Genomic DNA, 12,447 nt, shown 5'->3' with positions numbered 1-12,447 from the left:
TTTGCGGGTGAGAGCGAGTATCCTAGCCACTAGACCACACGGGACATGCTCATTATCATTTAACACAAAATAAAGCGTGATCCGACCTCCAGCTTAGTCGGTAAGTGTGCAACGTTATTCTCTCAAGCATAAGTTGTAAACACTATATTCCAAACTTAACATAAATGAAAACGTCCTCGAATCTACAAATAGAACTTTGTTTCACATATACAAAAATTAAAATATATAATTAAAATCTTATAAATAATTTCTCTGTAATGATTAACATTAACATTATTTATTTTTTACATTATAATTCTAATAAACAAGTCATAAATATCTATCCACAAAATCACGTTATCTTATAATCAATGCAAACACATTTTCACAAACCTTTTTGTTTAGTGTGTCAGACCTTGTACCCAATTAACAAGAACAAAAAACAATGACAACAAAGTAGTTTGTATGCTTACTCCCCAATAAGCAACAATTCTTTCCTTTAATTAACCTATTCACTTTCTCTTTTCCTTTGGTACCAAAGACTTTAACAATATCTAATAATACTAACTCTGAAATGGTATACCCTACTTGCTGGTGTTGACAAAATTAGGCTGTATTTTGAAATTGCACTGTTATCCAAAGTGATAAAGTGATACAGCTTTACCTTAACAATCTTTCTCTTAAAAAGTTAGGAAATATTACTTAATGCCATAAATTGTTTAGAAAATTCCATGTTATAACTTATCAACGTAAAAGGAGTTTGATAATATATCTCAAAAATGCTTTGATTTCCATTTTTACCACTGGATTAAGGTATTCAGTTACAACTTGTTTTCTTGTCAATCATAATAGAATAGTTTTAATTTTATTCCAGTTTGTTCATTTTAGATTTAGCTAACTGTGTGCTAGCACAGGTATTGCTTCAGAGCATCCTTAATTTTACTGTATCTCATCCGTGTCATAGGTGAGACGATGTTGATAGCGGTTACATTCCCCTTTTATGTTATTGATGTAAGTTCCACATCTGGAATTATCAGAGATTAAAAATTTTATATTCCAGTACAGAAAGAAGGGAATGAAAAGCCTTTCCCGTACCGGGAATCGAACCTGGGCCTCGCGGGTGAGAGCCACGTATCCTAGCCACTAGACCACACAAGACTTGCTCATTAACATTTAACACAAAAAATTCTTTCCTTTTATTAACTTACTCAATTCCACTTTTCCTTTGGTACCAACACTATAAACAATATTTAATGATACTAACTCTGAAAAGCTAAAGTCTACTTGCTAGTGTTGACAATATTATGTTGAATTTTATAATTAGACAGTTATCAAAAATGTTATATAGATAGTTGTGAATTACAAAACATTCATGTTCAATAAGGATTGTAATATTCCTAATGGTAGAAAAACTAATTTGCAAATGTCCTTTATGATTCAATTTATCAATTTTAACAGGCGAGTTTGATAGGGCTTCTAATTCTTTAGTCAGGAATTCCAGGATAAATTCAAAGACCACAGACCCCAAACCTTCTAGTTTGTTACTGTCATAACTTTAGGATATTAAGGGCTCTCCAATCTCTTCGAAGAAGCCAAGGACCATCAGGAAAAATGTATTCAGTCATATTCTTTGACTGACGATTGTAGTAGTGGCTCTAATGGCGCTCAAGTGAGACTACTCAGGGACCAGAGTTAAGATCCACATCAGTGGGAGGGGCAGAACAAACCACATGGCAGCACTACACCTTGTTTCTTCTTATTTCATAGTATAGTTATAGTCTGAAATTACATAAATTTATTCAGTGTGCTAGCAAAGGTAGTAATTTAGAATATAAACTGATTTTATCTCTTTCATGTCAAAGTGAGAAGATATTGATAGTAATTACATTATTCTTCAATGTTTTTAATGTAATATCCACATCTGGAATTACTTAAGCATCATACTTCATTACTTTCAGTATGCACTTTAGTGAATGAAAAGGCTTTCCCGTACCGGGAATCGAACCCGTTCCTCGGCGGGGTGAGAGCCGCGTATCCTAGCCACTAGACCACACGGGACATGCCTCATTAACATTTAACACAAAATAAAGCGTGATCCGACCGCCCCCAGCTAGTCGGTAAGTGATGCAACGTTATTCTCTCAAGCTAAGATGTAAAACAATATATTCCAAACTTAACATAAATGAAAACGTCCTCGAATCTACAAATAGAACTTTGTTTCACATACAAAAATTAAAATATATAATTAAAATCTTCTAAATAATTTCTCTGTAATGATTAACATTAACATTATTTATTTTTTACATTTATATTCTAATAAACAAGTCATAAATATCCTATCCACAAAATCCTGTATCTTAAAATCAGTGCTAAACACATTTTTCACAACTTTTTAGGGTGTTCCTCAGACCTTTTCTACCCAACTAACAAGAACAAAAAACAACGACAACAAAGTAGTTATAGGCTTACTCCCCAATAAGCAACAATTCTTTCCTTTAATTAACCTATTCACTTTCTCTTTTCCTTTGGTACCAAAGACTTTAACAATATCTAATAATACTAACTCTGAAATGCTAAACCCTACTTGCTGGTGTTGACAAAATTAGGCTGGTTGATTTTGAAAATTGCAATCTGTTTATCCAAAAGTGATAAAGTGATACAAGCTTTTACCTTAAACAGTCTTTTCCTTCTCTTGAAAAAATGTTTATGAAATATTACTTAAATGACATAAATTGTTTAGAAAATTCCCTGTTATAACTTATCAACGTAAAAGGAGTTTGATAATATATCTCAAAAATGCTTTGATTCCCATTTTTACCACTGGATTAAGGTATTCAGTTACAACTTGTTTTCTTGTCAATCATAATAGAATAGTTTTAATTTTATTCCAGTTTGTTCATTTTAGATTAAGCTAACTGTGTGCTAGCACAGGTATTGCTTCAGAGCACCCTTAATTTTACTGTATCTCATCCGTGTCATAGGTGAGACGATGTTGATAGCGGTTACATTCCTCTTTTATGTTATTGATGTAAGTTCCACATCTGGAATTATCCCAGATTCAAATTTTATTATTTCCAGTACAGAAAGAAGGGAATGAAAAGCCTTTCCCGTACCGGGAATCGAACCTGGGCCTCGCGGGTGAGAGCCACGTATCCTAGCCACTAGACCACACGGGACTTGCTCATTAACATTTAACACAAAAAATTCTTTCCTTTTATTAACATACTCAATTCCTCTTTTCCTTTGGTACCAAAACTATAAACAATATTTAATGATACTAACTCTGAAAAGCTAAAGTCTACTTGCTAGTGTTGACAATATTATGTTGAATTTTATTATTAGACAGTTATCAAAAATGTTATATAGATAGTTGTGAATTACAAAACATTCATGTTCTTTAATGGTAGAAAACTAATTTGCAAATGTCTTATGACTCAATTTATCAATTTAACAGGCTAGTTTGATAGGGCTTCTAATTCTTATTCAAGAATTCCAGGATAAATTCAAAGACCACAGACCACAACTTCTGGTTTGTTTAAGGTCATAACTTAGGCCATGAGGCTCTCCAATTCTCTTCGAAGAAGCCAAGACCAATAGGAAAAATATATTTAGTCATATTCTGGACTGACGATTGTAGTAGTGGCTCTAATGGCGCTCAAGTGAGACTACTCAGGACCAGAGTAAGATCCCACATCAGTGGGGCAGAACCAACCACAAGGCAGCCCTACAACTTGTTTTATTGTTATTCATAATATAGTATAGTCTGAAATTTACATCAATTTATTCAGTGTGCTAGCAAAGGTAGTAATTTAGAATATTAACTGAATTTATCTCTTTCATGTCAAAGTTGAGAAGATATTGATAGTAATTACATTATTCTTCAATGTTTTTAATGTAATTTCCACATCTGGAATTACTTCATTCTCATATTTCATTAATTCCAGTATGCATTTTCGTGAATGAAAAGGCTTTCCCATACCAGGAATCGAACCCGGGCCTCGCGGGTGAGAGCCGCGTATCCTAGCCACTATACCACACGGGACATGCTCATTAACATTTAACACAAAATAAAGCGTGATCCGACCTCCAGCTTAGTCGGTAAGTGTGCAACGTTATTCTCTCAAGCATAAGTTGTAAACACTATATTCCTAACTTAACATAAATGAAAACGTACTCAAATTAACAAATTCTACCCAACTAACAAGAACAAAAAACAACAACAAAGTAGTTTGTAGGCTTACTCCCCAAGTAAACAACAATTCTTTCCTTTAATTAACCTATTCACTTTCTCTTTTCCTTTGGTACTAAAGACTTTAACAATATCTAATAATACTAAATCTACAATGCTAAACCCTACTTGCTGGTGTTGACAAAATTAGGCTGTATTTTAAATTGCACTGTTATCCAAAGTGATAAAGTGATACAGCTTTACCTTAAAAAATCTCATTATCAAAAAGGTATGAAATATTAGTTAGTGGTATAAATTGTTTAGAAAATTCCCTGTTATAACTTACCAATGTAAAAGGAGTTTGATAATGTATCTCAAAAATGCTTTGATTTCCATTTTTTCCACTGGCTTATGGTGTTCAGTTACAACTTGTTTTCTTGTCAGTATAAGAGTATAGTTTAAAATTTAGTCCAGTTTGTTCATTTTAGATTAAGCTAATTGTGCACTAGCACAGGTATTGCTTCAGAGCTCCCTTAATTTTACTGCTTCTCATTCATGTCATAGGTGAGACGATGTTGGTAGCAGTTACATTCTTCTTTTGTGTTATTAATGTAAGTTCACACCAGGAATTAGCCCGGATTCAATTTTTACTATTTCCAGTTTGGAAAGAAGGGAATGAAAAGCTTTTTCTGTACCAGGAATTGAACCCGGGCCTGGCAGTTTAGAGCCGCGTATCCTACCCACTAGACCACATGGGACACTTTCATAATCATTTAACATAAATACAGGCGTGATCCGACCTACAACTTGCTTGGGGAGCGTACAAGTTTTTCACGTGAAACATGAGTTGTAAACATTATATTTCTTACTTAAGGTAAATGAAAACGTGCTAACATCTGCGGACAAATGAATATTTCTTTCATATACGAAAATTAAAATAAAGAAGGAATATCTTATAAATAATTTTTCTGTACCATTCAACATGCACATTATTTATTTTTTTCACATTTATATTCTTATAAATAAGTCATAAACACCCTATCCTCAAATTCCTGTAGCTTAAAATCAATGCAAAATACATTTTTCACACATTTTTAGGATCTTCCACAGAACCTTCCCACCCACCTAACAAGAGCAACAAGAAAGTACTTTGTACGCTTACTCCCACAACAAGCGTCAATTCTTGACTTTAATTAACCTATTCAGTTTCCCTTTACCTTTAGTACCAAGGACTTTAGCATTTTTTAATATTACTAACTCTGGAATATTAAACCCTATTTTTTGATGTTGACAAAATTAGGCTGCATTATGTAATTGGACTGTTATCCAAAGTCATAAAGTTATACAGTATTACATTATAAAATTTTACTGCTAAACATGTATGTAATATTACCTAATGGCATAAATTGTTTGGTAAATTTCTTGTTGTAACTTACATTCGTAAAAGGGTAGTTTATATGTATGAAAAATACTTTGAATTCTATTTTTCCCAATGGCTTACAGTGTTCAACTTGGTTTTTTGTCAGTCATGGGAGTACAGGCTGTAATTTAGTCCAGTTTGTTCATTTTAGATTAAGCAAACTGTGTGCTAGCACAGGTATTGCTTCAGAGCATCCCTTGATTTTACTGTATTTCATTCATGTCATAGGTGAGACGATACTGATAGCAGTTACATTCCTCTTTAATGTTATTGGTGTACTTTCCACATCTGGAATTATCTCAGGTTCAAGTTTCATTACTTCTAGTACGGAAAGAGGTGAATGAAAAGATTTCCCCGTATTAGGAATCGAACCCGGGCCTCGCAGGTGAGAGCCGTATATCCTAGCCACTAGACCACACGAGACTTGCTCATGAACATTTACCACAAAAAATTCTTTTCTTTTATTAACCTACTCAATTCCTCTTTTCCTTTGGTATCAAATATATTAACAATATTTAATGATACTAACTCTCAAAAGATAAAGTCTACTTGCTAGTGCTGACAAAATCAAGTTGAATTTTACAAGTGGATAGTTATCCAAAATGTTAAATAGATAGTTTTACCTTACAAAACATTAATGTTCAAAAAGTTGTAATGCTTTTTAATCGTAGAAAATATTTTGGTAATTTTCTTGTTATAACTTAATTTATCAATGTAAAATGTTAGTTTATCTTGAAAATGCTTTGAATTCTATTTTTTCAGAGTTTAAGAATTATGAAGGGGCACTCATAAGGAGGACTTTTACCCCGTCCTTGTCACCAATTAGGATATTCAGGAGTGGAATAACAAAAGTGTTCTTCCACCTAAGGATATATCACTAACAAAATTTATAAAGTTTTATTTTTTTTTTTCAATTTCACGATGAGCTTATTCCCTTACAGTGTTCACTTACAACTTGTTTATTTTTTTTTGTCTGTCACAATAGTATAGGTTGAACTTCAGTGCAGTTTTTTCATTTTACATTAAGCCAGTTGTGCTAGCTAAGGTATTGCTACAGAGCAATCCTAGATTTTATCTTATTCATTTTACAGGTGAGACGATATTGCTATCAGTTACATTCCTCTTTAATGTAATTTCCACATCTTGAATTAGCTCAGCTTCATTTTTCATTATTTCTAAATGAAAGAAATGGCTTTCCTGTACTGGGAATCGAACCAGGGCCTTGCGGGTGAGAGCCGCGTATCCTAGCCTCTAGACCACTCGGGACTTGCTCATTAACATCTAATACAAAAAAAATTCTTTCCTTTTATTAACCTATTAAATTTCTCTTTCCCTTTGGTACCAAACACTTGAGCAATATTTAATCATACTAAATCTGAAATGCTAAAGCCTTCTTTCTAGTGTTAACAAAATTAAGCTGCATTTTATAATTTGACCGTTATACAAAATGTTAAATATATAGTTTTACCTTACAAAACATTAATGTTCAAAAAGTATGTAATATTTCTTAATGGTAGAAAACGTTTTTGTGAATTTCTTGTTATAACTTAATAATGTAAAAAGGCTAGTTTGATATATCTTAAAAATGCTTTGATTTCCATTTTTTTTCCAGTCTGTGGACTATAAAAGGACACTCATATAGCAAGACTTTCGCCAGGTCCTTCTCGCCCATTAGGACACTCAGGAGTAGAATAAAAAAGTTATCTTCCACCACAGGAAATATCACTGACAAGATTTGTAGCCTTCTAATTTTATGATGTGACATTTCTCTTAGTGTTCACTTAAAACATGTTTTCTTGCCATTCACTATAGTACAGGCTGAACTTGAGGGCAGCTTGTTCATTTTAGATTAAGCCAGCTGTGTGATAGTAAAGGTATTGCTTCAGAATATCAATTGATTTTATCTCTTTCATGTCATAGGTGAGACGATATTAATAGCAGTTACATTCTTCTTTAATGTTATTAATGTACTTTCAACACCTGGAATTAGCCGAGTATCCTAGCCACTAGACCACAAAGTATATGTTCATTAACATAACACACACAAAATTCTCTCCTTTCATTAACCTATTCCATTTCTTTTGGCCTTTAGTACCAAGGACTTTGCCAATATTTAATTATACTAACTCTGAACTGCTACATCCTACTTACTGATGTTGACAAAATGAGGCTGTATTATGCAACTGGTCCGTTATCCAAAGTGTTAAAGTGATAGCTTTACCTAAGAAAATATTAGTGTTGAAAAGGTATGTAATATTTCTTAATAACTAAAAGTTGTATGATAAATTTCTTTTTATAACTTAATTTATCAACGTAAAAGGCTAGTTTGATATATCTCGAAAATGCTTTGATTTCCATTTTTCCCAGCTTGTGGACTATGAAGGGGCACTCATACAGCGGAACTTTAACCTGGTCCTTCTCAGCCATTTGAACTCTCAGAATATGAATAAGAAAGTTATCTTCCACCGTAGCAAATATCACTACCGAGACTAAAACCCTTTCTTTTTTATGATATGCTTATTTCTATAGTGTTCATTTGGATCTTGTTTAGTTGTCAGTCATAACATTCAAGGTTGAAATCTTTGTCTAGTTAATTCATTTTAGAAGAAGCCTACCTTGTTCTGGCACAGGGTCTTGCTTCAGACCATTTCTTGATTATATATCTCTCATGTCTTTGTTGAGGTGATGTATATAGCAGTGGCTAAGATAAGTGGATATCACCAAAAAGCACTGAGTTACAGTCCCATCCTAGTACCTGCTCTCAACAACTGCAAAAAAAATGGAACAAAGACCTTTTTCGAGATATTCTATCAAACTTTCTCAACCACAGAAAAGTACATGAAAAGCATAAGTCTACCATACAGACTCCTATAATTATGAGATTATACACACTTTAAAGGCAGAGAAATGTTTTGTAAAAGTTCATCATTTTCACCCTTAAAAACATGGCCATTATACAAACCAAGCCTAATTTTGGCAATACCAGCTGATAAACTTTCGCATTTCACATTTCATCATAAATTATTGTTAAAGTTTTGGTAGTTAAGATAAAGGCATTCAACATGGTAATGAAAGTGAATCTTTTTTGGTGATGATTGTTAATGATCTTATCCCATGTGGTCTAGTGGCTAGAATAAGCTGCTCTTACCAGCGAGGCGCCCAGGTTCGATCGCAGTATGGGAAGACTTCCTCAAGCTGTGCAGTGCAAATTGGTACGAACAGCAAACAGGGACTTATCTTCCTCAAGATCTCAGACGAACTAATGACTGAAAAGAGAGAGTTATCTATTCTTAACAAAGTCGCATCCATAAAATGAGAAAGATAAATTCAAAGAACAGACAAAATTTCATCTTTTAAAGCTATCATTGGGCGTTAAAACATGATCAACATGAACTTATTTTGAGAACAAGCATAACGTTAAAGTGTTAGCATTCTGTGTTGGGGGCTTATGATTAAGATTTGCTGTTTTTTTTTTCTTCAGAAAATTCACCTTACGCAAATTCACCTTCTTCACAATAATGCAAACACATTTGAAACCATCTCTCCCTTTTCCCTTTATGAAATCGCTCACTACCTTATCCAATCAAGAACTTCATTTATTCATTCTTCCTATTCGTCAATACCCTAAAGCGTTCGATCACTTTCACTTACTAACACATCAGTATATAAAAGCTTTACACATTTTTTAGTCATCCCACAGCAAGCTATTCTATTTTTTTTTTCTTTTTATCACGCTCCCTGGTTTTGCTTACATTCAAGCCATATTCTAAATCATTATTCGATATTAGCATTTTTAGCTCAGAAGTACAACAGTTACATATCTTGGCAAATTCATGTATCTACTGCTCTATTGTGCCATAAAAAAAATAGTAGAAGCCTATAATATTTCATGGAAAAATTAAAATATACGAAAATCATGTGATCATATCTTACCTCTACTAAGCAAGCAATAAACAGAAATCAATTAATATCGAGAAAATAAATGGTTGAAAATAGTAAGGAAAAATATGCCGTCCTTTTCCTTTAGGACTTAATGAAGAAATACCTACTTTGATAAAACGTTCTTTGATCAATATTGGACATCTCTCCTCTCTCTCTCTCTCTCTCTCTCTCTCTCTGACAGGGCCGATTTTTCTCCCAGATTTCCTCAGATCGGCATAGTTTCAGTAAGAGAAAAAAAAATGCGCCGAAATTTCTTCGGCGCAATTGAGTTTTCGTACATAGTATAATCAAGGCCAACGAAAATAGATCTATCTTTTGGTGGTCTCGGTATGGTGCTGTATGAGCCGCGGCCCATGAAACTTTAACCACGGTCCGGTGATGGCCTGGCCTATATTGTTGCCAGACGCACGATTATGGCTAACTTTAACCTTGAATAAAATAATAACTACTGGGGCTCGAGGGCTGCAATTTGGTATGTCTCATGATTGGAAGGTGGATGATCAACACTTACCAATTTGAAGCCCTCTAGCCTCAGGAGTTTTTAAGATCTGGGGGCGGACAGGAAAAAGTCCGGACGGACAGCCAAGGCCGACACAATAGTTTTCTCTTAAGAAAACAAAAACTACGAATCGTACCAATCACCACAATGAAACCTATTCAAATAAAACGAAGGTTATCGGAACCAAAGAACGCGCATAAAGAAAGGAATGAAACCCGAAGGGAAAAAACACAGAAGCATAGAAACAGGTGGGATAATTGTGTCCTGAAGGGGGGGGGGGGTCCCCCCTTTGATAAATGGGGGTCACCCCCCTCCTTGATAAATGGTTCGCACGACGTGCTATTTTCACAAGCGCCGCAATACGGCAAAGGTTGTTACACAATGGTGATTAGGGTAAAGGTTCTAGATGTATAAGTACATATAGATTATAACAACCCTCCTATAATTGTGTAATGTGCTGTTACTGGTTGTTATTTGCACGCTACATAATGGCTTATGAAATTCCTGCTTTTTTTTTCTTTTTTTTTTTTTTTGCTCTGTGTAATCTTTGGAAATGTTCATTTCCAAGCTATGTACAGCTAAGTCTTTTGAGTTCATTGTCCGGTGGCTTACGATTCTCTTGTTTACTGCAGTTAATGATTGACAATTAAAACTATTTTTATAAATATTCGTTCATAATTTGCATTAAGTAATGCTTTTTTTCTGAACTGTTCATTCAAATCGTAAATCTGACTTAGCTTCGCGAAGTGCTACCCTCATCATAGAGAATAAATGAATTATTCAAATGGAAAGTACAGGTCGTTCCATTTTACATACCAGATGGTATAATCATCGTCACCCCAGTATCTGCTGATGAAAGATACCTTCTGGAAGCGAATGAGGTTATGAACGTCATTAATCAAAGTCGGGCCACGGAACATTAACATTTTTTTTTATAGCGACGCATTAACCATGATTGATGTAGTGAGATGGCTTAATTGAGATATGTACGACGTACTCCGCTATTTACAAAATGATTCTGGGACTGCAATTACCAACAAGGAGGAAAAAACTAGGTCAGATAAGTCCACACACAATTAATAATGCAATTCACAGTAGGACAATAAAAATTCAGAACGTCAAAAATGATATGTATACATGAGAACAACTTACCAAAGGAACTCAAATGGTATATACACACACACAAATGCACACACACGCACGGACGCATGCACATATAGGCATGTGCACAGACGAGAGCACAGACACACACAAACACACAATGTTTATAATATATATATATATATATATATATATATATATATATATATATATATATATATATATATAACTATATATGCGCGTATGCGCGTGTGTGATTTACAAAAAATCGCCGTTAGGATAAGTTTCCTAAATCTTAATGTATTTCTAAAAACTGTCTGTAATTATATTTCGTCAAACCTAGCAAAGCGGAAGGGTTCGATGATTTGAAAACTATACGTATATATATATATATATATATATATATATATATATATATATATATATATATATAATAAAAAACTTATTCCTCAGCTAATGTAAACTCATGTTATATATAATATAATAAAAAACTAAAAAACTTATTCCTCAGCTAATGTAAACTCATGTTTGACTACGATACTTGAAGAAACTCGGTAAAATGAAACAATTAAGATAAAGATTAAAAGTGGTCATCCATTCAATAGTGCGTCTGAAATAACAGGAATAAAAGGTTTATTACACTGAAGTAACATCGCTATTCTCGTTTACTAACAAATCTGTACAAATAAACAGTTTTCATGAGTCAGTTATGGGCTAGATCAGACAAAACTGTCAAAGTACAAGAGAAACTTTTCGTATTTATAGCAATGGAATATCAATTACACACTATAACGGTTTAAGTTACAGTTCCGGAGCGAGAAGGTTTATGGCAGGATTTGTGTTGGTAGCCCAGACGGAGAAAGGTAAATTGGGGCTTGGACCTTGGGCCTTCAATTTAATCCTTGAACCTAAAGCAGTCGCTTAAATATAAGAAAAGAATTGAAATTTACTTCTGTTAATAAATTGAGTGAGATTTTACTTCCACGTAATTATGTGAACTACATAAACAAACCTTTCGAAAACTTATCTATAAGGTGTTTGAAGACAGTCCAAATTTTGCCAATATCTTCTTATAAGATCTCTAGATTACGTTTATGTATCAAACCTAACCAAAGTTCGCTCTCTGTATGGTGTTGGGACTGAAAATAATAGCAAGCCAAAGCTCTAGCCACCAAACATGCACCTCCTCTGGCGACAGACAAGAACATTTAGCCGAGGTAAATTTTAAAAGAGTGTTAAGAACATTTAGCTAAGGTAAATTTTAAAAGTGTTAAGAACATTTAGCTGAGATAAATTTTAAGTGTTAAGAACATTCAGCTGAGGTAAATTTTGAACATT

At 33.7% G+C, this 12,447-nt stretch overlaps 2 non-coding genes across 2 annotated transcripts; both read right to left on the bottom strand.

Annotated features, from left to right (window-relative positions):
• Nucleotides 1-3,083: 3,083 nt before the first annotated feature.
• Trnae-cuc (transfer RNA glutamic acid (anticodon CUC)) lies at nucleotides 3,084-3,155 on the bottom strand. Its single transcript has one exon. It is a non-coding gene; the product is annotated as a tRNA-Glu (tRNA).
• A 794-nt stretch (nucleotides 3,156-3,949) lies between these two features.
• On the bottom strand, nucleotides 3,950-4,021 carry Trnae-cuc (transfer RNA glutamic acid (anticodon CUC)). Its single transcript has one exon. It is a non-coding gene; the product is annotated as a tRNA-Glu (tRNA).
• Between the last annotated feature and the right edge of the window lie 8,426 nt (nucleotides 4,022-12,447).

The sequence above is a fragment of the Macrobrachium nipponense genome, chromosome 30 (genome assembly GCF_015104395.2).
Source record: "Macrobrachium nipponense isolate FS-2020 chromosome 30, ASM1510439v2, whole genome shotgun sequence".
Taxonomy (NCBI): domain Eukaryota; kingdom Metazoa; phylum Arthropoda; class Malacostraca; order Decapoda; family Palaemonidae; genus Macrobrachium; species Macrobrachium nipponense.
The sequence above is the reverse complement of the archived record's forward strand: the minus strand, read 5'-3'. Positions and strand labels throughout refer to the sequence as shown.